The sequence below is a fragment of the Polypterus senegalus genome, chromosome 6 (genome assembly GCF_016835505.1).
Source record: "Polypterus senegalus isolate Bchr_013 chromosome 6, ASM1683550v1, whole genome shotgun sequence".
NCBI classification, from domain to species: Eukaryota; Metazoa; Chordata; class Cladistia; order Polypteriformes; family Polypteridae; genus Polypterus; species Polypterus senegalus.
The window spans coordinates 89,166,122-89,191,657 of record NC_053159.1 but is presented as its reverse complement, the minus strand read 5'-3'; the positions used below and the strand labels follow the sequence as shown (position 1 = coordinate 89,191,657).

At 34.8% G+C, this 25,536-nt stretch overlaps 1 long non-coding RNA gene across 1 annotated transcript; it reads right to left on the bottom strand.

Moving 5' to 3' along the window:
• Window positions 1-2,515: 2,515 nt before the first annotated feature.
• On the bottom strand, window positions 2,516-13,654 carry LOC120531255. The gene is made up of 2 exons (XR_005634081.1): window positions 13,615-13,654; window positions 2,516-2,733 (listed from the first exon to the last, which is right to left on the bottom strand). It is a non-coding gene; the product is annotated as an uncharacterized LOC120531255 (long non-coding RNA).
• Between the last annotated feature and the right edge of the window lie 11,882 nt (window positions 13,655-25,536).

The window sequence follows — 25,536 nt, the reverse complement described above, 5'->3', positions numbered from 1 at the left end:
TTAATGGCTGTATAAAGTTTTTATGACCCCCGTTATCTTCTCTAATGGCAGCTTTTTCTCATCTACTCTCTCACCTTTTCTTCTTTCATCTGCCTTGACTTTATTCCCGTCTTCACCAATTAGTATTACACCAACTCTACTGTTAGTTGAGTACAAATTCCAGCTTGCATCCCAAAAAATAACAATATTCTCATCTAATTTATTTTCTTTATTTCTATGGTTAATATCGTTCTTAAATAAGGGACATAGTGATCTATTCCGGAAAGATTTTGCAAGTGCAAATAATCCCCTGTTACACTAAGTACTTTCAAGGCCTATTCACTTGCAAAACCAAGTAATAGCTGTCATTTAGTTTCCAAAGGTTTGAACATCAATGTCCATACAAGTAATAGCCATATAGGGAAAGACTCATATAACTATAACAATTCATTACTGCAGGGTCCAGATTAATCTGTAGAAGAAATACCTGCCATTGAAATGAACAAGTAATACATACAAAATAACAATAAGACATTTAGTTGGAGTGTCTTGTTGAATTCATTAGCCCATTAATTAATTAATATTTAATTTACATACAATAGCATTCCCCACGGGTGCACAGCAAAAGAATACAATTTAAAGTAAAACAAGAAGATTCAGTACAGGATCATTCAATAGAAGATAAATTACAAGGAAGCAAGCACTGAAAAACATGTAAACATTAACTGAAGTTCATGGTAGTGGACTGGTAGGATGTGTTGAAAGTATAGAAAAACTGGCATAAATGCAGAAGATTTCTGTAGAAATTAATGAACGGACGATTTAAAGGCAAATAAGAAAATTATCATTATATACATGATTTTAATGGACCACTTCATTGGTAAGTCTACAGTTGTCAATGTGTTATGAAATACAAATCCAAATTTAAAAGTAATTGTTTTTTGACATATAAAAGACATATTCTGAATTGTTTTCACATTTTTTTAAAACATATATTTGCATAATTCTTCTTTCAATGCTAAGCCTTTCAACATTTTACTTTTTAAAATCAGTGGCACTGAATTTTACTATCAACCATGTGACTTATGCTTTAAAGCCTTAATAACCCCCATTAGTATTTTAAAAAGTGTTGTAGAAATAATGAAAAGATATTTCAGTTTCAAAATATGTTAATGATTCGTTTTAGCTGAAACTGTAAAGCTGAAGACATCCTTGTTTAAAGTACTCTTGCAGTCTATATCACCTTTTCTAAACTGCAACAGTATTTTTTCAGGGACAACATACAAGAGAATTGTAATGAAGTTTGACAGCTTGTGCCCTTTTCATTCCAAGGTACATGTAAGCAGGTATCTTACTGAGTAAAATCAGATGACAGATTCCAGGCAGAGTTACTTATTGAGAATTATAGTGTCAGTGCACATGTTGCTCATGTTAGCTAAAATATTGCAGCCTTACTTCAGAATGAAGGCACTCAGGGTACAAACATGATTGTTTATTACAATGAGCACTGGGTTGGCAGGGCAGAATGATGAGGGCATTAGTATTTCCATCAAGATTATTTTGGACACCACAGAGATTCAGCACTATTGGAGCTATTTTCTCTCAGGTTAAATTTACACTAAAGATGAAATGGGTGGTGTGAATCACTACTGGAATTTTTATAATTATGTTCTGGAATTGCACTTCATAATCAATCACAGAAACTTTGGTCTCTTATTAAAAACTGATCCATGTGCTAAATATACAGTACAGTGTTTTATCATTATTATATTTGCATTTAACAACTTTAAATGCTACTTTTCCACCTGTATATTAAAATTGCAACATATTTATTCTTTTATGCAACAATTATAGTGCTGCATTCTTTAAAGTAGAACTCCTCAATTAACTTACCTATATATAGTATAGGCCTTTTTCAACAGCTGTGGCAAATATTTATTTTTTATTTGTTACAACCTTCTTATCTTTTCCATCACTGTAGTAGGTTGTCATGGTGACGCTGAGGGTTTCTCAGATCCTATGTCTCCAGTTTGGTTTCCTGTGCCTCATTGTTGTCCCTATGGTATCTGGAGTGGATTTTCAACATGTTATTGTGGGTTTCATTCCACATTTCCAAAGATATGCATATTAGTTTGGTTCACAATTCCAAATTTACTCTCTGTGACTTGCATTGGATTGGTCGTCTGTCCAGGTTAGTTTTCCATGTTTTACCATATGATGCTTGGATAGGCTTTGCCTCCCCATGACCCTGCAATGCATTAAGTGAGAATGAGTAAGTTATATTATGCAAGGAGTATAAAACATGAACATACGAAATATACTACCACTGGCTGTAATAACATATCTGTGGACAGGAAGTTGTCACATTGAGCGGGTGAACAATGCATACGGTTATAAGTGCAAAAGTAGGATGAGAAAATGAATAAGGAACTTGTATGATTACGTGCTTCTATGTATACATTGTAAAATAAACAGAGGACACAAGCATAAAGTTTTGGGGAATTCCACCCCTTGTACTGCAACAAAAAAGGGTCTCTCTTTGACATAAACAATCAAAAATCATAAGACAAAGATGGCGGGTTTGGGGGGACAATATATCGGGATGGACCGGAAATCAGACATGATGGTTGCTGGGAAGGCGTGATGGATTGTGGGAGGTTGACGTCATCTTTGGGGGACCAGAGGGAAGAAAGGAACCCGGAGATGGAGATTGTCATGTGCTCCGGGCTTTATGGCGACGTCGCTTCGTCTTTTCTATGGGAGAAAGGAGAGAGAGGTTAGTATGCTGTCTCTGTCCCCCGGCCGGGTTTATTGCGGTGCACGTCGAGTCGTTCAGCTGTTCCTTGTGCGTGACAACATGTAACTTGTATAAATACTTGTTGAATATATACTTGTATGCTTAAGCAACTCCTTACTGAATTAAATAACATATACCATACCTGTTTCTAGCCTGCTTAATCCTGATCACGGCAAGCACATGCACACCCACACACACTATGGTCAAATAAGTGTTGCCATTCCACTTAACATGCATGTCCTCGGACAGTGGGAGGAAGCTGGAACACTCAGAGGAAACTCACACAGATACAGGGAGGACCAGTTCACCACCGTGACACCCTAAATAACATATTTATTCAGAAAACACCACCTAATGCACAGTTTTTTGAGTAAACACTTTGTCTTCATTGTAAATTATTTTCTTCCTTTTCTGTATCTAGAAATTTTACTTAAACATTTGCTCTTGAGGTGACTGTAGATTAAGGAGCATATGCTTGGCCATGTGTAAAAACTGGCAACGATAAATAAACATCAAAAGTATCAAATGTTGCCAAGCAATTGAGATAGAGGCAGTAGCATGCTGAAATGTAGTACAAAAATGAATGTAGTTATAACTGTTACAAAAACACACATCTGCATTAACTTTAAAATACAAATTCTGTACATAGGTTGTCCAAATTCGAGTTTACCATGTGTATTTATTATTACCTACATATTCACTGAGTTTATATCCATATGTTGTGCACTGCATTAATTTCTGGATGTTGTGTAGCTTTATAATAATACATTTTTATTTACACAAAGGTACCTTTCTAAGCACTCATGGACACCGATCAATCAATAAATAGAAAAGCTGCTATACACAGCTTAGAAATATACATACAGGATTCAAAGCTATCAAAATCTAAAGTGTCATTTGGGAGCCATACATAAATATAATATAAGCTCCTTCTATTATTTTTCCACTTGCATTTTTTACCGCATGACATATAAACTATTATTCCTTCAAAAAGTTGATCAACGGGTTTATCCAACATCTGTTTGAATAAGTGAGAGCAGATTTTACAGAGGAACAACCAGTGGTAGGTAATAAGGAATCGTCAGTATACTATATTTCCATGTTACTTTTTTTAGCAAAGTAGATATTTGAAAAGAAATAATACCATACTTCATGTATAATAAAATGATAATAACAATAATCATAAAAAAATTATAAAATATCCATTTAAGGTTGTGGCCTATAGATAGCACAGCATGCTCCCAACCATAGAATAACTGCATAACTTCAAAAAATAATAAAAATAGGATAGGCAGCTTTAAAGAGAGAACTCAAAGTAAGAAAACAAAAAGACATTAGACCCATGCAATGGCACCGTTGCACAGTTTTGGACTCGAAGGACCAGGGGATAGGAGAATTGATATACAGACAGTTGTGATTGTTCCAAAAAAACAGAATTCTGGTTTATTCCAGATGTACTGATACTATTTACAGTAATGTTTTGTAAATAGATACAATTCAGGGCAAGAAAATTAACAAAAACAAGATAAGAGTGGGTTCTCTATTCAATAATAATAATGACACCAAAAAGTGATCAGAAATAAATCCAACAAAAATAACGACCCATACTGCTAGCATGTTTGCCTGTGCAATTATTGTTTATTTCTTCCAGTGTTCCCCAATAGTAAATGACATTGAGTCACATACCCAACACCCTGCTTTGATCAAGTGCAGTGTCACTAATTTAAATCTGTCAAGCTGGCTGCTCGTTCTGCTCTTCAGATAGGTTGTGCAGTGAACTTTCACTTGCTTTTCTTCTCTGTGCATGTATGCTCGCTCTGATGGCAGCCTCTTTCTCACAGCGCTCAGCTCTTTCCTTCCTGTCGGGCTGCTTCTATTAAAAAGCGTACCTGTGGATAAGAAAGCAGCTTTGGACGCGTGCCTCATTGTAGTGCTGGTTCCAACCTGGAGAAGTCAGAGAAGCCCTGAGAATCCCAGAGAACACCTCTGACCAACAGGCCTTGGAGTACAGGGGGTGACTCAGAAGGGTGAGCACTATACACCAGTGCAACATTGCCCCACCACCATGTTCTCATTCATTGCAGTGCTAAAAACTGTGATAAGCTAAAGACAGCTATAACAACTGCTACTTTTAAAGTTTCTCTGGACCCAGCTTATAACAGAGGTGTCTAATGCACTAACCAGGAATAAAGAAAATACCAACCCACTAATTTCACACCTCCAATACCTTCTCTTCACTCTTTTTGGTCTCATTTACTCCTGCTAGTTCAGCCATTAACCAGCACTCCTTCTAATTCTAAGTTTAAAATCTCTAGGAATTTCTTGTAACCCACAGTTCATAAACTCGTCTAAAGTCACATTTTGTTCACTTAAAATTACTTTTAAGTCATGGCACAGTTCTACCTCACGGCTCATGCTGTTCTTGTAGATAACACAGGGACCTGTCCAAAAAATAAAGTATAGTAAGTCTAATGCAGGCCCTTGCTTACTCATGTATCCACCCACACTTGCTCACGCCAATTAAACTAACCTGAATGTCTTTGAGATATAAGCTGTAAACTGAAAGGAAAATCTATATAGACGTGGAGTGAAGGTGCATGAGTATTTGTCTGTAGACTTATGGTTTCTTTATCTTTGTAGGGGTCTGTATCGAACGAGTGACAGTTCATAGGAGTGACATAACAAAGGAGTGAAACTTCAGATATAAATTTCAAAGGAGTGACAACCATCTAACCAATCATCCAAGTGGTAGGTGAGGCAACAACGATTTTTTTGGCGACCGTACTTTCAGTTGTGTGTGGTAGGTCATTGTCACTCCTTTAATACGGTATTTATGTCACTCCTTTGTTATGTCACTCCTATGAAGTGTCACTCCATTGAAAGGGACTGCTTTGTAAATATTTTCCTTATGATCTCAATCAACATTATTCTATAATGCAAAACACAGTGGAAACGCAATCCCCTGAGCAAACAGCTTATTGCTGTTTTATAAAACTCTTTCATAATTCTTGTAAAATGCCATTAACTTCATAGGTGCAAAAAAATGTGCTATTAACACTATCTGAGTAGTTTTATTCTAGTAAAACTAAAAAATAAATACAAGTAATATATAAAGGTTCCTATAAATTATAATTAGTATATGACAACCATTATTTTGTCTGCAACACTATAAATTAAAGCATGATGTTAAATGAAAACATCCATATCTGCCTCAGAAACAAATATACATCTTGTACCAACAATACAGTATAAAAAAGACATTACCTAAATGTACTGTAATGTACAGAAAAAGGGAAGTGAAAGCAAAAGCACCAAACGCCCTTTTTTTAGTTAGTCATTGATGACTCACACACCAGTCTTTATCCTACTGCTGACTCATACTTGTCATATGGTATTCCGACTAGGAACTAACAGCTTAAATGTACTGACCGTCAAGATGTAACAGTATGGGTTTGTTAAGATACCTATTTACAGATCATGTTTGTCTAGGAACGGCATTCAGAAATGCATGTTATTAATTATTGTGAAAAATTTCAAAACATGCAAGACACTACATCAAAAGTATTGCAAGTGACCTAAAAATATGTAGTTGCCTAATAATGACTGTGTTCTGTATTTTTAAAATAATAAAAACCCTGCTTGAAGAAACAGCTGCATTAATACTTTTATATTTTTGTCAGAGGTTTTATATACGGAATAACATTGACTAACTGAATAGATTTTATTAATTTGTTAGTCTGGTGTATTTCATCAAGTATTTAAAGCTGCATTTGTTTCTTTTAGGTGCATTACAGTAAGCTGTATATCATATTGTAACCAACAAAATCCAACTTAATAAAAATAAATTTAAAATTATATAAGATTTGGCAGGCCTTTGTAGGTATAGTCCTTAATGTTGTCCCTTCCACATTATTAACACATTATTATCCTTTTATCTATAGCTTTCAGATTTGTACATTTTTAGCTTTAGAGTAGGGGCTACAGTGGTTTGTAAGGATTCAGAGGCAGTCAATGGATAAGACAGATGTCTAAAAATGAGACTACTCTGTGCTGTTGTCCCTTTATCCAATACAAAATGGTAAAACTATTTTTCTTAAGAAAGCTTAAGTAATTTGTTGCAAATATAACAAGTAAAACAAACTTGAAAAAGAATCTATGTAAACAAAAAGTCAAAGATGTTGATCTGCTTTATTTTGCATGTTATTTCCAAATTTTATGGAAAGAAAATTTTATTTTAGACAACCACTCACAACTTTTGATCATTACATTTTCACCACTGTCCTTTGATATAAAATTCCCAATTACAAAACAAGTAGGTTTAAACTATTATTCTGACTGACAGCTATAAGTTTGCTTAACTGTATACATATATAGTATATGTATTTACATATATGTGTGTGTAATATCATGCATGGAACCAGAGTATCACCCTGGAATGTGAGGGGTTGCTGTCACTAACTGTCTTGTCTCCTTTTTCTCTGTCGTTGTCTGCTGACTGTCCCACTCCTCTTGCCAGACGTGTCATGATTGAACAACACTTTTCCATTCTTGCTGCAAATCTGTCGCTATTCAAACTGCACCCAATTTACTCATGTACAGGTGTCTTTTGAAAACACAGCTTTCCATTAAATATTTTGGAACTACTTATTATCTCCTCTATAAGCTGGCTGCCGTTGTACTGACAAGTTTAGGAAACTGATTTTTGTTTTAGTCTAGTTCCAGGTATAATTATATAATAATAGTACTACTCCCTCTTCCTCTTTTTTTAGATCTTGTTTTCTGTTGCTTTTGATGCATGCACCTTCTAATAATTCTTGTATCTATACTAATAAAAGGCAAAGCCCTCACTGACTGACTGACTGACTCATCACTAATTCTCCAACTTCCCGTGTAGGTAGAAGGCTGAAATTTGGCAGCGATCAAAGAACTGTCACTTACAGAGTGGTTTCCATGCCTGGAGATGGCACCTGCCTTTTCCATTCTCTTTGTTACATATTGCACGGCCATATCAGGCTCACTCTTGATATCCGGAGGAACATTGTGTCTTATGTATTGAATGACTGGGACAGGTTCAAGGTGTGGACTGATGATGGTATAGGAGATAATTATACTACACAGGAGCACTATAAGAGTGAAATGCTTAAGACCTTCACCTATGGTTCTGCATTTGAGTTGATGGCTGCCGCTGAATTGTTTGGTTGTCGCTTTCAAGTGTACCGAAATGGCCAAATATTTTACACCTTTGGACAACTGCCAATGTCTCTTAAACATCTTAGATTCACAGGTGACAATTTGAGTAGTGGACACTTTGATGTTTATGAATGTTTAAACTCTCAAAAGCTGGATGTGAAATTATCGATGAAACCGGTTGTATGCTTACAACGCTTGACAGATGCCGAATGTCACTTCAACAAAAGTCCTTCAAATACTGTCATAATTGAAACAAACCTTGAAACTCAAACCGATTATTACAGCAGCAATCCAAGCTGTGAGATTTGAAACAAGATTACTGATCACATGACCAACTGTACATTGCATGCTCAACAGTAAGCTCAGCGCACAGCTTGGTCATGTTACAATCGAAGGGGCGAAATGACAATGTGGTATACAAAGAGATCCTTAACAAATAATTATTGGTATATTTTCCCTCAGTTTAAAAAGGTTTAATTTTCTTCTTAATAAAAATTTTAAGGCAGTACTTCACCACTGCAAAGCGTGGGTATTTTGCTAGTATATTATAATTTGCTTTGTAAGTCACCTTGGATAAAGGTATCTGTTAAATGAATAATAATAATATTAATAATAATAATAATGTGAAATAAATTCTCTATTTAGAATAATACTCTAAATAACCATCATCACACACATGCAAATAAGGAAGCAGTCATCAAGTCCAAAGGTGAGTGACACTTCACGAGGTGAAGGGTTGGTTATGTGCACTGATATCTCTTTCTCTTTGTCAACAGAAATAAAGAATAAAAATAATAACAGTCTTACCCTATTTCTGGACTCGCAAAATGGCTTCCACAACGAAACACACAACTTCTGTGACATCACTTCCGGGCCTCCACAGATGTCATCACGTCCAGCGCTTCTTTACGTCATCACTTCCGGCCAACCCCGATGACAGCATTTCCGGCTGCCATTTTGTATAAAAACGCATTGAACCAAACTGTCATTGTCTAATGTGATCTATTTTGATTCATTTTGACCATTATTTTGATCAATTTTGTCCGGCGGACAATATACAAGGTCATTCCCCAAATCTTTTTGAGTATTCCACATCTTTTCTTATCACACCATATATCCCTCTTAATAAAAGGATAGGTGTCTGTGTACCTGTATGTATGTCTGGATGTTGTGACACTGTCACTCCAACTGATGGTGCATCACAAACCTTTGTTGTAATCAAATGCATTGCTGTTGTCATTCTCACAGATGCAGCATCATAAACATTAATATTGGGTTTTTAAATCACATACCAAACGGCAGAAAACAGAGAGCTAAGCATTAATTTGTCATTCCAACAGATGGCACATCAGACACATTTGTAGTAATGAATTTTACTACTATTTTACTACTACATATGTGGCATGTGTTGGAAGGACGAAGGTAATTCATTTTATTACTACATGCATTACAAAATACAGTACATTCCAATAGATGATGCACTACATATGTTAACACAAAGTTCTATGTTGATTCATTGATTACTTAGATTTCAACCCATCTTAGATGGGTAGTACAGCTAAAAGAGGTTGCCTCCTCATCTTTTGTAAACTAGTATATTCAACAAACATATTATATAAACATAATAACCTCACATTGATTTCAGCCAATCTACACCCTTGCAGTATTTGCATTTCTTTCTTTGTGCTTGCCCTTACACTTGTGGGCTGGTTTAATTTCAGCTAACTTGTATCCTTTAATGATTATGCATTTAGCAACAGTAACACAGGAAAGAAAAATGAATACGCTACCATTCTGAAAAGAGGTGACAATTTTGAGCACCATTCTTTTTATCAATCAAAACAGAGACTTACATTTAAAAACAGTGGAACATTTTTATACTGTTCTCATATAAGGTTTTTTACATTGATAATTAGACCTGAAAGCTCCTCATTCACACACCTCAAAGCCCTTCTTTCGCTAGGTAGACATAATTAGGATAACAGAATACATTTTGTAAGAATAGAGCAAGTATGACCTAATGGCTTCTGTTCTATTTTCTCTACATTCATCTTTTTGTTTGCAAAGGATGGTGTCTTTGTGAGCTACATCTTTTTGTTTCTTTGAGTGATAAGATTTTCCATATTTGAATTATTCTGCAGGAACACAGAATGTTTCTGACTATTCCCTGCCAGGTAAAGGTTTGGTCTTAACTATCTGTTTTATTGAAGCTAGAAGTTTATATAATGTATTAGAGAGTGAAGTAATTGAGAGATGTAGCTGTTCAACCTAAGAACTTCATATTTACACCAATATCTGTTGTGCACCTTTGAAATACAGGCTATTATATTCATTAGATTTATTTGTATTTTCATATATTTACAAATAAAAAAACACTTTAGAATTCTGGGAAGTATTCTTCATTATAAGTTATTTGCATACTATTTTCATGTACAAGAGCTGTAATAAAAATGAAGTATGTACACATATGTTATACTCATTCTAAAAAAAAGCTATATTTTGTTTTACACAGTTCATATTTTTTTTTATTTTAAAAAGGTTGTTAAACATTCCTAAGCTGAAAATACAGCATACTGTCATCTTGCAACTTTACTGAAAATCAAACCATTAGTTAATTTTTACTATATAATTAAAATACACTGCAACATGTCTCTTCTGCCCATTGGTCACATGTTGATTATAGTCATTACTCTTAGATGCCTACCATTATGCTGCTTTTATAAGCAAAAAATGCCTATTGTAAACACATCTCGATGCATAGGACTGTCAAATAGAGTGCAAATGTAAAAATGTGTAGAATAAGAATACATTAAAAAAACTGCTCTGGGTGTTTATAATTATAACCTAAACCGAGTATTTGTAGGTGGCAAATCCAGGTTTTAATGATGCCTTAGATAAAAGTAATTTGCTCACCACAAAAAATGACACTTTAATTGAGCTTTCAGCACATAAGTGGATGAGGGCACCTAGTATTCTTGAGTTGAGAAGAATACCTTATAAAAAATATAAAAACAATTGTCATTAAATATCTTATAAAGATGTTCTTCTTAAAAAATCTTAAAATGGGACAGTACTGTTTAATTTAGTTGATCATAATATTCATTGTTCTTTGTTCCACTTTTCCATGTGAGAGCTATGGTAGAAACATGATGAGTCGGGTTGACCTGGCATCCCTGTTCCAAGCAATGTCGTCTGGACCTTCTTGGGGAATACCCAGTTGCTCAGAAGACAGTAAGGAAATATAATCCAACTGCCATGTCTCGAGTCTGCCTCTGTGGCTTATCCTACTGGGTTCTGTTATGTGTACCTCCCAAGGGAGGAGTCCCCAGACTAAGGTACATACATAAGTGGTTCTAATCCAGGGACTTCAATGTTGCTGAGCTACTTGCCCTGTCACAGAGAGACAGCACAGGGCAACATGATGTCCCAGGAAAACACGATGGAGAAATGAATGCTGTGTGATTGGCATGGTTATTACAAACCTGATGGCACTGATTAACCATGGGACCCAGCTCATTGCTCTCCATTCATTAGTAAAAAGGACCATTTCTGGTTCCTATCCAACTCTTTTCAAATTATTAAAAAGTTTCATAACCATTAAGTGAATACAATGGAAAAAATGTTGTAATAACAGTTTATATTTACTTTGCCTAAATTTGAAAATATAAATGGTTGTTAAAGGTGAAATCTTAATAACAATCTAATAACATACTTTAAAATTAAGTCAAATTATTAATATTAATAAATGTTTATAAAATCTATGCATTCAATCTGATTCACCCCTGAAGTCAATTACCTGAATTCTTTATTTATATAGTACATTTAAAACAACTCTGAGAGTTGAACAAAGTACTGCAAGTAGAATAATAGTTAATAATGCATGGAAGTGTGTCTGTCTGTCTTTCCGGCTCAGAAGTACGAGGCTACTACATGAAGCTCAAAAAAAGTGAAACCGCCGAGAAAAGAGAAATTTGCTTAGACAGTAATACACAAGTGAGGCAAGCACAATGGCAAGACGAAACCTCAGAAGAGAGAGAAACTCGCTTAAATGCTGATAGAGAACGGATGCAAGCACATTGGCGAAACAAAACTGCTAAGAAAACAGAACCTTGCTTAGCCGCTAATGCACTCTGATGCCACTGATTGATTGAAGTGCTGGAATCCTTGGTTTCTAGGAGCCTGGGCTTTTTGCTTTTTACAGCACAGGCTTACACAGCTAGTATATGTGTGTGTGTGTATATATATATATATATATATATATATATATATAAATAAAAAATGTTATACATACATGAGCATATGTACTCCTACATACTAACATAAATAACTTACGCATACATGCAGACGAAAAAAATTAACTTAGTATACACAATATTAAGAGAAACATTTAAACTATGAATTGTGGGTGCCAAGTTTAGAACCAGCCACTGCAAAGATATGATCAAATTTAATTGAATGAGACTTAAAATAAAATAAAATAAAAATTTAAAATAAAAATATACATATGATTTAAACTGCAAGATAATACAGAAAGAAAAAATAAAATACAAGCCCTATTAGTGAGGTAACACAAAATAATTATTTTTTGGCATTTTTACTTTGTACTGCTGTCTACTGCTCAACTATTGAAAACTGGTATTCAGAAATTAAAATTATTTCATAGTTAAAAGAAAAAAATAAATAAAAAAGGAAAGTACAGCTACAGATCCAAACAAGTACAGCCTTTAAATCCAAAATACCTTTGAAACAACAGCAAATTCAAAAAGTATTCAGACCTGTTAAATTTCTGCACATTTGTTTTGTAGATTTAATTTTAAGTGGATAAATGTGACATTTTTGCTGATCAGTCTACACTCAATAATCCATGCTGGTAAAGTTAAAACATGTCTTCAGAAAGGTTTGAAAATGTATTAAAAACCAAAAATGAAAACCACTCATTCATATAAGTATTGGGACACTTAATTCAGCACTCTGAAGAAGCCCGTTTGGCCGCACGTACAGCTTTGCTATTTTGGTATATTCGGGCAGTTTATCCTATTCTTCCTGGCAGACCCTGTCAAGCTTCATTAGATTGGCTAGGCAGTGTCTGTAAACTGCCATCTTCAGTTCTCTCCACAGATGTTCTAAAAGGTTTAAATCTGGGACAACTCAAGGACAACCAGAGACTTGTCCCAAAGACACGCCAGAATTGTCTTGGCTATATAGATAGATAGATAGATAGATAGATAGATAGATAGATAGATAGATAGATAGATAGATAGATAGATAGATAGATAGATAGATAGATATGCTCCAAGTCATTGTCTTTCTGAAAGGTGAACAAACATTCCAGTCTGAGGTTGCATGCATTCTGGAGCAGGTTTTGTTCAAGGACCTTTTGTGCAACTACATCAGAGTTTTCTCAGCTTACAACTTGCCGCAGTGAAATTAAAACCTGGATGGAGCAGAACTCTTTAAAATTAAATTGCAACAAAACTGAACTACTACAAATTGGCACTAAAGCACTACTTAAGAAAATTAGCTCCTTTTCAGTCACTCTTGACGGTGATCTCATTAGACCTTCTTCTGATGCAAGGAATCTTGGTGTCATTTTTGATTCCTCCCTTTCTTATTCTTCCCACATAAACCACATCAAGAAACTTTCTTACTTTCACCTCTGTAACATATCCTGTGTTTGCTCATTTCTCTCCTTTTCTAATGCTGAGAAACTTGTCCATGCTTTTATCACATCCTGCATCGATTATTGTAACTTGCTGCTGGCAGGTGCCCCTTCTAATCTTCTATCACAGCTCCAGTTAATTCAAAACTCTGCTGCAAGAGTCACTTAAACCAGCAACAGTGAGCACATCACACCCATCCTGCTTCGCCTTCATTGGCTCCCTGTGTCTTACATGGTTGAATATAAAATTCTATTAATAACCTACAAAGCTTTAAATGGCCTTGCAACGGACTACATCAGTGACCTTCTAAATCACTATGCTCCTGCTTCTCCTACTAAGGTCCTCTAATTCTGGTAATCATGTTGTGCCTCACATTAACATGCACTCTATGGGTGACAGGACCTTCAGCTCCATAGCACCCAGACATTGGAATGACATCCCGAAATTAATTAGATCAGCTGACTCCATTCATTCTTTTAAAAAACAACTTAAAACTCATTTATTTAGGAAGGTTTTTAACTTAAATTAACATTCTGCCCTTTCTTTCAGTTTACCTCTCTGTCCAGGTGCTCCGGATAATTTGTGTGTCTGTTAGGTTATTTGTTAGGTTTTTATTTTAGTATTAAATTTAGTATTTTACTCTGGTTTATTGTTCTTTATTCTATTAAATGCTTTGTTATGAATTTCATTGTTCTATTCAGGAACACATATCCAATGTTACATATACCCTGTTTTTTTTTTCTAAGACTGTGAAGCGCCTTGAGCATGGGAAAGGCGCTATATAATTAAAATGTATTATTATTAAGGACCTCTCTGTATTTCACTGTATCCATCCTTTCCTCAGTTCCAGTTGGTCTCGTATTCCTGCCACTGTGAAGCACCTCCCTTGAATAATGCTTCCACCACTATACCACCACTATTCTTCACTGTAGGAATGGTGTTTGGCAGGTAATAAGCAGAAGTGTCTCGACTTTGCCAGACATAGTGCTTGAAATTTGTTGGAACTGATAAATTAATAATCAATTAGACACCCACCCAGGGAGACGCCAATAAATGTAAGAAAGAGTGTGATTTATCATGTCCAACCCGAGAGACGCCAATAAATGCTGGATCTAATGGCTTTTGTTCTAATATAAAGTGTGAATTTTGGGACCTTCTGTACACAGGTGTGTCTTTCTAAGCAATGTCCAATCAATTCAGTTTGCTACAGTTGGGCTCCAATCAAGTTCTAGATACATTTTAAGGGTAATTAAAGCAAACAGGATGCACCTGACCACAATTTGGAGTTCCACAGAAGAGGTTGTGAATACCTATTTGAATAAGAGATTCCGGTTTTTCATTTTTACAAACCTATCTAAAAACATGTTTTCACTTTTTCATTATTGGTTATTGAGCATAGATTAATGGGCAAAAATGGCAAATTCATCCATTTAAAATGAAATCTAAAACATAATGAAATATGCAAAAAGTAAAGGGAACTAAATACTTTCTGAATCCAATGCAAATACATCCAGTGGAAAAGTCAGTGGTCTAGCTAAAAAAAAATTCCAAAGACTTATTAAAATATATGCAGGGAATTCTGTCAAAATAAATGCAGTGAAACATTAGACTGCTTTAAAGCACAGTACCTGTAATCTTACACAGAAAAGTTAATAAAGGACAGTCCCCACAGTAAAGATTAGATCACCGGAGACATAACTGATGTCAGTACCTCACTACATGAAAATCATACATACGCATTTTTGAAATGCTCCAATTTATCCATCCATACTACTCATATGCAAGACCAGATGTCTTTGGATTTACATTCTTTGGAGAGTGTTTTTGAAATGGTGGTGGAAAATTTTTAGTGTGGATGGAAGCCTAAACAAATAAAAATGATTCATTTTCAAACTGATCCATGCTAGTGTGTCCTGCACTATACTTAAAGATATATATCTAAAGGCATGATAGTCATTATGGGGTATTTTTACAGACATAAAGAAATAAATATAAAACTTAAAACTGTATGCATTTCATTATTAACTACTTTAAAAAATGAGATGGTCATGTTTAAGGTTCATGCTGTATATTCGGAACACTAAATCAGACAATTGAGAGTGTGTCATCTCTTGTGTTACTGGCATCATGCAGAGCAATGTTTCTTTAAACAAGGAGCTGAGGCAAATATGTTATGGTTTACACAAAGTTTAGTAGAGAGAGAGTAATGTGAAATTGTGATACTTTTACTGATGAATGCAAAATCCAGAACAATACTTTGTCAAATGTGTGCCAAGGTTGAGAAATAGACACAAGTCCTCAGATCTATAAGGTTGCAACTAGAAACAGATTTTGATTATACTGTATGTATTTATTTTGCTGATCCAATTTTATTGAAATTTGTAACATGACTTTTTGAAAACAGGTTATACAATAAATGTAAAAAAATTTGATATCTTGTTCTGGATTTGTACCTTCAGCGCCTTTTTTCTGTATACTTGTATGTCGTAACCTCTCATGACTGGCAATACCTCTCTCAAGCATGTTACCGTAAAGCATGCTTCTCTAACTCTGTCATTGCAAGACACCTTGCTCGCCTCCTGTCTGTGTTTATAAGTTCCATCTTTTCAGGCAACTTTCCTACACCTTTACTCCTCCTCGTGTGTCTCATACTCACACTTCATTTTTACATTGCATCACCAAAACCAAACTGACCAATCAAAACAAAGCCAATCTGACCAATCAGATTGCTTATAAGACCGGACACACACATAGAGACTTTGGTGTTTTCTGATATAGTAGATCTTTAGAAATAAAACCACCAAAATCCAACCCAGTCTTGAAAGAGAGAGCGATGAATATGTGATTATGGTATGCCTGAGCAAATCATATATTTACATAACTTTATCAATTCCAATATAATGGGTGGTACATACCCATGAAGGCCTGTCGCGTAGTCTCACATACCCAGTCACTCACTTCAACCAATCTGTGACTCGCTTGACAAAATCAAACAGACTTGTGGTTTCTGTATGGCTCTTCTGCCTGATGTTTTGTATGTTACATAGAAAGACAGAATGAAAAAGAAGAGGATGAGATTGCAGATCAACTCACTGTACCCATTATCTCTTCGTAAAGCATGTGCCATCAGGCAGCATGTTAATTAACGTAGAAAAAAGCAGTCAAAGCAGTGTAAGAAAGGTGTCCCAGAATTGCTAAATTTAATAATCCTAGCAGTTTTCAATCTTGTAATCTGAAATGGTCCTTCAACAAGAACAGCGACCGCAGTCAGCAAATCTAACATATCCTCCAGTTTGAAGTTGCGTAATGTGACATCAGCTTAAGACATAGGATAACTGCAACACTAGATCAAACCTCCTATTACTTATCACTAAATACAAAGATACCAATGAGATCAGAAGAGAGTGTCCAATAGTGAGAAACAATATACCAATATCAATTGTACAGGGGTGATTAGATGTTCTGAGACTGAAACTGAAAGGGAGTATTCTATGGAGATGGCATTATACAATTTTGGCCCACATGTAATACATTATGCAATTTATACTTGTCTAGTATGATAAGGTTATTTTTTTGTTTGTTTGTTTCACAGACAAGTAAAAATTGATGTCAAAATTACAAATCAACTATTGTGATATTAGTGAATTTTGAATTGTAGAGAACAGTACAACTTTAGAGATTCATTCTTGCCTAGCTAATGTATACAGTACCAATTTCCTTTCCATACTAAATTTAGGAAATGAACTGCAGAATTCTATACTGGCAAGATGCTTCTCAAAGATGATTAAATGTGTGGCCTGCTTATAACATCAAAAATAAAAGAAAATGTTGACACCATACAGTGAATTATAATGGAGGATTGATGAAGAGTTGTGTGTAAGACAGCAAACACGACAGAGATTAATTATGAGTCAATTTGACCCTTCCTCATGAAAAATTAAACCTGAGCAAAGTCACGGTATTTTGGGTGCCTAGGATTATGATTGCCATAATATAGCATCATCATATCCAGTGTCCCAAGGTGAATTTCAAATTAATTAATTCAGAAAAATTAAAAATTAAAAACTGTTTTATAATTGGAATTGCAACTTGGATCCATCACAATAGCCTGAAATCCAAATGACAATCGAATCCATGACAGCGTCGTAGATCCCCAGCATTAAAGAAACTCAAGGTTCATGCCAGTGCCAGCATGATTATATGAATGGTTTTTGTTATTGTGAGGGTGTTATCATATAGATTAAATGGCTCAAAAGGCCCACTTTACTGATCAATATTACATTAATATGCTTTGGAATTTGTGGCAGTTATTCAGTAATGAAGATGTCAGCCATTCCTGCTTCATGGCAGTGCCAAAGCTCTTCATGGACAAGTTGGAAAAGCTGCTCTGAAACTCTTCAGATTCAAAGATATACCACTCCCATCACATTCTCTCTGTTTGATTGCCACTCATTCCTCAATAAGGGCCACCTCAATGCGCACAGTACATTAAACCAGCTGCAGCAGAGTGGTTGCACAAGCAGAATAAAACATGTTATGTGAGTGCCATAGAATTTTTTTTCTGAACATTATAACAACTGTAACACTTGCTTAATTTTTCTGGAGATTCTCTTAATAGGTCAGAATTAAAAAATATTGATTACCTTTAATATGTGCAAGGCTAAAAAGCAGACGCCACTGTAACATGATTGACTTATTCAAGCTGAAAGTAGGTTTGAAAAAAGTTGTACTAAAATATATTTTCAGTTACATAACGTCATATTGAAACATAGTTTAATTTAAAAAACAGTATAAGTCCCCAATTGACTACTTCCACCAAAGGTTTTAATTATGAATTATGAACAGGAACACTCCTGATTTATCCTTATAGATGCTTAACAATTGGGTTTGTTATTATTTTCTCTCTTCTTGTCTTTTTAACTCTTATGCCTCACACTGAGTCGACTGCACTTTCAATTTTGTTGTTCCTTTGTAAAAGTGACAATGACAATAAATATCTATCTATCTATCTATTAATCTTAATATTTATACTTTAAAGCTATTAGTTTATTCATGAAAAAATTAGCTAAGCACAATTTTCTGTTTGATAAGTCTAGAACAAATGATTAACACTTTGAGCGTGACAAGTTAAGTTGTACCTCACTGAACCTGTTAAGACACAACATACAATATTGTATGTCAGTATACAGCCACTTAAAACACAGCTGGCTTGTTGGCGAGCTTTGCTGCAGCGTCTCTGCTATCTACTATAGTGCTGCCATCTAGTGGATAGCCATAGAATTTTTTTTTAAAAGCTTACGTAAAATAATGTAAATAAAGAGTCCATAGTTATATCATCGCAAAAGAAGACAAAAGCTGCTAATGTTTTGAAACAGCTAGACTGTTGCAAGATGAATATTTTGATGATAATGATGGTGATCGAATGACAATCAAATGGATAATGTGGAACCAGTAGGCTTTGGTATTAATGAAGACAGCTGCCCTGATGGTGTTTCTTCATTAAAGGCGTCTGACTTGTCAGGACGCTCTACATGGACATCCTGCTGCCAACCGAGTGCAAACAGTCACCAACTACCACATGTGCTGTGTGCAACAAGCACAGACAGCCCAAAGAAACGTGTTATATTTTTTGGTATTTGTGTTTCTAAGTCTGCACTCTGTGTGGTTCAATGCTTCAAGGACTCTCATTCAATTGCAGACTTCCGGTAATGTTGCTGGTAAAAATAAAGTAATTAACAGTTTCTTTATAAACTTTATAGAGTTTATGTAGATAATAAAACCGTTGCTTTCTAATACATAAAATTTTTACTAAGTATGATGTCATTATTTATCATATACAGTATGCATAGACCTATACTGCAGCGTCCTGGTAATAAATGGTCCAGCAGTCAATGTGTCAAGTCATAACTAAATTGTTATTTATGTATGTTTATCAACAGCTGCCACATAAGTGAAGGCAGTAAGCTCCTTTAAATGAAGGCTGTAACTTATATGGTCTAAATGACTGGGATATACTGTTTAAAGTTCTGAGTTGCTTCTACACCAACATATGGGATTAAAAGGATATTGAAGGGAGTGGAGTGAAAGTAAAATCAAAGTAGACACACTTTCAACAGGCTTGAGGTTTTGATTGATTAGGCCAGGTATTGCAGATGGTTGTTTACAACGTCCAGAGTATAAAGGTTTATATTTGATATCTTTTTCTTTTAAAATTTAACATAACCCTTCTGCTTCTGGTAGTAATGCAATAACTTTTAAAATCACTGTGGTTTAATTTCTAATATATTTTCTGCCTAATGTCTCTTCTGGGAGTTAAATTCTATGTATATCGACATCTGTGGTGAAGCACCTGGGTCAGTAGCCGTAGGACAAGGAACTGCAGTAACATCTGACCTGCTGCTGTGGGCTTTTAATTATCCCTTCTGGGTAAACTCGGTGCAGTTAATGTATCTTCTTTATCTGCTAGGTTTTAATAAAAAAATAATTCCCCATGCATTGTAAATGAGAAGTGCTCATCAGGTATGCAGGTATCAGGCTTGCAAGATTTTCTCCTACTGTTTTTAAAAATTATTATGTATGCAATACTGTAAATAGATTTTTTATCTTTGAATTATGGGCTGTTAAAGGCGAAGTGTTTGCATTGTGTGATTTTATTAAGAGTTGACATTTTCCTAATACTTTTAAATAATACTTTGGCCTTTCTTACATTATTACATTTTAATTTTGGAGTATGAGCATAAGACGGATAAAATAATAGAGATCTTAAATGACATCTGATTTTCCTTTTGTTAAGCATTATAATACAAAAATTGGAAAATAATAGAAGTTCTGTTTGAGAAGAGTATGTTCAGCCCATCATACTGTAGCCTGTCATTTATTTATTCACCAGTCTTTCAAAGTTTCAAAGTGTTAATTTCAATCACATTGTAGAAGGAACATCTTTCTGGGATTGTTCCTGTTTGCACCATGATCCTTGATGCGAAAGGCTCCAGTTTCGTCATGGTCCTCCCCTGGAAAGGCAGGTGAGAAAATGAACATTAGAACATTAAAAAGATTTAGATGAGAACAGGACATTCAGCCCAACAAAGCTTCTGTCTGCTTAATTCCTCTAAAATCACATCAAATTAACTTTTGAAGGTCACTAAAGTCCTACTGTCTACCATGCTAATTTGGTAACTTACTGTATGTGTCTGTGGTTCTCTGTGTGAAGAAAAAAATCCTAATGTTTGTGCAAAATTTATCCTTAAATGTGTCCCTGTTTTCTTTCCTTTCATAATTTTGAAGATTAAATGATGGCACCTCTAAATTTCCTTTTGCTTTGTTTTCATCTTTCCTCATAATTCTTCCCCTGTAGCTCTGGAATCAGCCTAGTCACTCTTCTCTGAAACTTTTCTAGCACTGTTATGTCTTTTTTTGTAGCCTGCAGACCAAAACTGTGCAAGAAGAAGCCTCACCAGAACGTTATAAAGCTTGAGCGCAACCTCCTTGGACGTACTCCACACATCGTGCTACTGTATATAACCTAATATTCTGTTAGCCTTCTTAATGGCTTTTAAACACTGACTGGCAGTCGATTACTGTAGTGGACTCCTAAATCCTTTTCATGAGATATACTTTTAATTTTCACACCTCCCATTGTGTTTTCAGATATTACATTTTTACTTCCTAAGTGTTATACATTTACTTACATTAAGTTTCATCTACTGCGGTGGGCTGGCGCCCTGCCCAGGGTTTGTTTCCTGCCTTGCGCCCTGTGATGGCTCGGAATGGCTCCAGCAGATCCCCGTGACCCTGTAGTTAGGATACAGTGGGTTGGATAATGGATGGGTGTTTCATCTACCACTCACCTGCCCCAGCCTCTATGCTGTCCAAGTCCCTATGTAATGATTCAATAGATTCTAGATTATTATTCTGTAATTGTGTATTGTCACTTTAAATTGAAGCCGATTTCCTGTGTTCTATGGAATGTAACCCCAAGAGGTGCCGCCAAACCCCCACATCGAAGTCAACACTCCTGAGCTCTCCTTCTGGCTAAATATGGCCCAGATGAAAGAAAACTCAGATAGCAGTACTTTAAAGTTGTTTGAAGTTAATTGTTTATTCTTGTGGATTTTTTATGGTTTTCTGATTATTTTTTGCTCTGTTTTCTGATTACACATTGATTGTGTTTGGGGACTTGCTCTTTGTGGATATTTTTTTAATCAATTACTTTTTCACTGATTTGAGCATTTGTTTTTGTTATTTTCTAATTTAAAAATTAAAGCCACTCATTTATTAAGATTCTTCATTTTGGGTTTTCTCTACTTGCCAATGTTTTTACAGTTTTTCCTTTTTGGCATCCATTTTTGATATTAAGTGCATTTTGAAATGTAACAGGCAACAGCACGTACTAATTGTGGGATGTGCTGGATTAGGGTGAGCCTCTTTTCGTTTTCTTTGAGTTTCTTCTTGGAGACCTCAGACCCTTTTGTTTTGTTTCTCACTGTAACATTTAACAGTTTTGTCAATGAAGCTATCCAACTCTTTATGCTCAAGTGATACTGGATTATACCACAATATGGTTTATTACATTGCTTTGTAGCTTCTTTGTGAAGGAAAACCTTTTAATGTTAGTAGAAAATGTACCCTTAACTAGCTTCCAAGCTTGTCCCCATTCTTTTGCTAGATAATAAACTAACCAGGAATGAGTGAATGGCTTTATGCATGTGTATGAGTGAATGTCTCATGTGATGCAAGCTGAAAATGAATATTATCTTTAATCTAGTGTTTTGGTGATCAGCTACTGCTCACTGTGTCTTTGGAATAAAAAAAGAAAATAAACTATTATAGAAGAGACTAAATCTGTCTCTGGATTATTAATGTCTAATTATGTAAAGTCCTTATTTTTGGAATTGTTTTTTTTATTATTTTATTAGGATCACTAAAAACTTTGCAACATATATAATACAAAAAATTAAGTTTATGGTTTTCATCTAGTAGAGAGCTGAAGGAAAGGGACATTATCTTGTCCAACAAGCCACCAACAACTTTTCTCCTGCTGTGAGAAACCCGTCAAACTAGTCATTTTTTGACAATTTATGTCACATTTTATTCCACAAGTACGTTTTTAGCGTTATAATGAGTATAACTATATATGGGAATGACTATAATATTGAATCTTTAGTTTTTGTCCAGGTAACTTGTATGGAGATCAGGCCTAAAGGCTGGCATAATTGAGGTATTAGTTTTAAAAATATAAATTACTCTCATGTGGTTGTATGCATGAAAATCATTTAAATTAGATGGACCCCCCATTGTTCTTTGTAACTAATATTGACTGTAGATTAAGCAGGGTGAACAGAAGAAGAGACAATACTTATAGTGTCTCATATCATATAATTTTCAATGGTTTGTCAATCAGTTAACATTCAATATGAACTGACAGTTTCTCTAAAATTGTCCTGTATATACATTATAACGTGTTACAGTTTTGTACCTACTATAAAACAACCATTATATATATTTTAAGTTTGGCATATGATAAATGAAAACAAAAAATACACATATTCTTGCTGTTAACTGATTGATAGTGGATTTTTTTATTTGAGTGAAAACAGTGTAATAGTTGAAAAAGAAGGCCTATATTAATATTTAATAACGTATAATGAACCAGGTACATATAATTTTAAAATGTTCATTGAAATATGCTCTACTTAATTATATATATAAAGAATACATTTTTTCTTCTTTTTTTTCTTTTACTTCTTACTACTCGTTTTTAAAAATGAATGTTGTACCTTGATATTTAAAACTGCTTGAAGCAAATTACTGTTACGGTAAATAATGGCTCTTGTTTAAAAAGTTATAGTTAACATTTATCATAATAAGCCCTCAAACGGATTACAATGTTTTTGGATAACATAACTGAAAGGTTGGAGCTAAGAGGCAAAACTAAAGTAACTGAAAATTTCCTTATGCAGTTTCAGCAGTTGACCCTGCCTTCAGATAAGTCAGATACTGTTGATGTTTGCTTTTAATTAAACCAAAGATTGTACAATTAAAAGTGATATACAGTATGCCACTTAAATGATGGTCATATATGTTTAGGAGATTTTAAATTATGAATGAAATAAGTGAGACATGATGACAATGGGAGAAAAATGGTATTGACCAGGCTGCTGCTTCGGAGCTCCTGGAGATGTAATTTCAATTCTGGTCTGAGCACTTTCTGTGAGTAGTTTTCATGCTGCTTCTGCTACTGCTTTCCTCTGGATACAGTTTTACTATCATATTTAAAACATGCACATGGTAAGATAGTTAATAAAACCATAAAAGAATAAGTGCTGGTGGTGAGTGAATATGAGTGCCTTGCAGTGGGCTAATAACCAGTCCAGTGCTTGCTCTAACCCTGGTCCAATGCTGACACAATTTTGAATAAGCGAGTTCACAAAATAGATGGATTGATAGATGAAACACTTTAAAAAGTACTTTAAAGAACAACTATCCATCCATCCATTATCCAACCCACTGTATCCTAACTACAGGGTCACGGAGGTTTGCTGGAGCCAATCCCAGCCAACACAGGGCGCAAGGCAGAAAAACAAACCCCAGGCAGGGTGCCAGCCCACCGCAGAAGAACAACTATATAATACTAAATTAAGAAAACCTAGGATCAGGTTCCTCAACAAAGATAAAAAATAAAAGAAGTACAGAAAAAGCAAGCAAACAAACAAACAACTTTTCTTTAAAGAAAACCCTCCAAAGGCATAGATATATTTTTAAAGGCTGGAGCATATTCAGGTTAAGTGACTTTCACAGGGTCATATAGATTAAGTAATCATTCATTTGTTGAGGACTTAAAAATCATAATAATTTTATTATCAGACAAATTGGTCCTCCAGAAGCTCAAAATATACCTTACCGTATATGCTGCTTCTCCATCCCGTATCATTCCCACATGACATCAGATAAGTCGGATAAGTAAAACTCAGCCCAGAAGCAAGGTTAAAATTAATAATTGGGCACACAGTGGAATACTGCAGACTAATTAGTTCTGGGGGGAAAAAACATATAAGTAGTAGCCAAATAAAACTTACGCCCGTTTTCTGACATAAAATTAGAAAAACACATTAAGTTTAAGACGTTCTGTAACTTTGTCTTTGGGATGAGAATATGTTGTCATAGATAATCCAGTAAAATGACATTGTTATGCTTTACAAAGAAATCCCTATGATAAAATGGTGGCTTCTTGTGTCTAGCACACTCAGCTCCCATTAGACATACACAGAATGACATTGAGCAGTACCCATTAGCCAAGACCTTACACAGAGATCCCCAAAGCCCTTTGAAAATAAATGATATGCTACTTGCTTATTCTCTTTTACACATTCATACTAATTAAGTTGAAAGGACACACACAAGGGCAAACCTTGAAACACTTTCAAGTTTCCCAATTCTATAATGTGAGAAACAAATGTATTTTATGTGCTTCAAACAACATTCATGATATTCATTTGAAGACACTGTCTTAAAACCTTTCCCTTTAGAAGTTTATCTACATTTGCTGTGGGAAGGTTTTAGATGATAGCTTTTACTTGTATAAAATATATGTACAGTATAGTAAATGATAAATACTGACAGAACCATATTTGTTTATTTGAAAAATAAACAGTATCATTTCAGTTTGTGATGATGTCATTAAAATAACTTACCATCAGAATAGCTTACTCTTGGATCAAATAGTCAACAGTATTTAATTTTTGTATTCTTCAAATTAGTATTTCATATTATGTTATTATGTTCTCCACCAATTTATAATCAGTGATTAATGAGATTATTTAAAAGTAACAGGCTGGCACAATGGTTCTTGCGGTTCCATCACAGCTCCAGAAGACTATGTTTGAATCCAAGCCTTAGCATTTCATGCTCTCT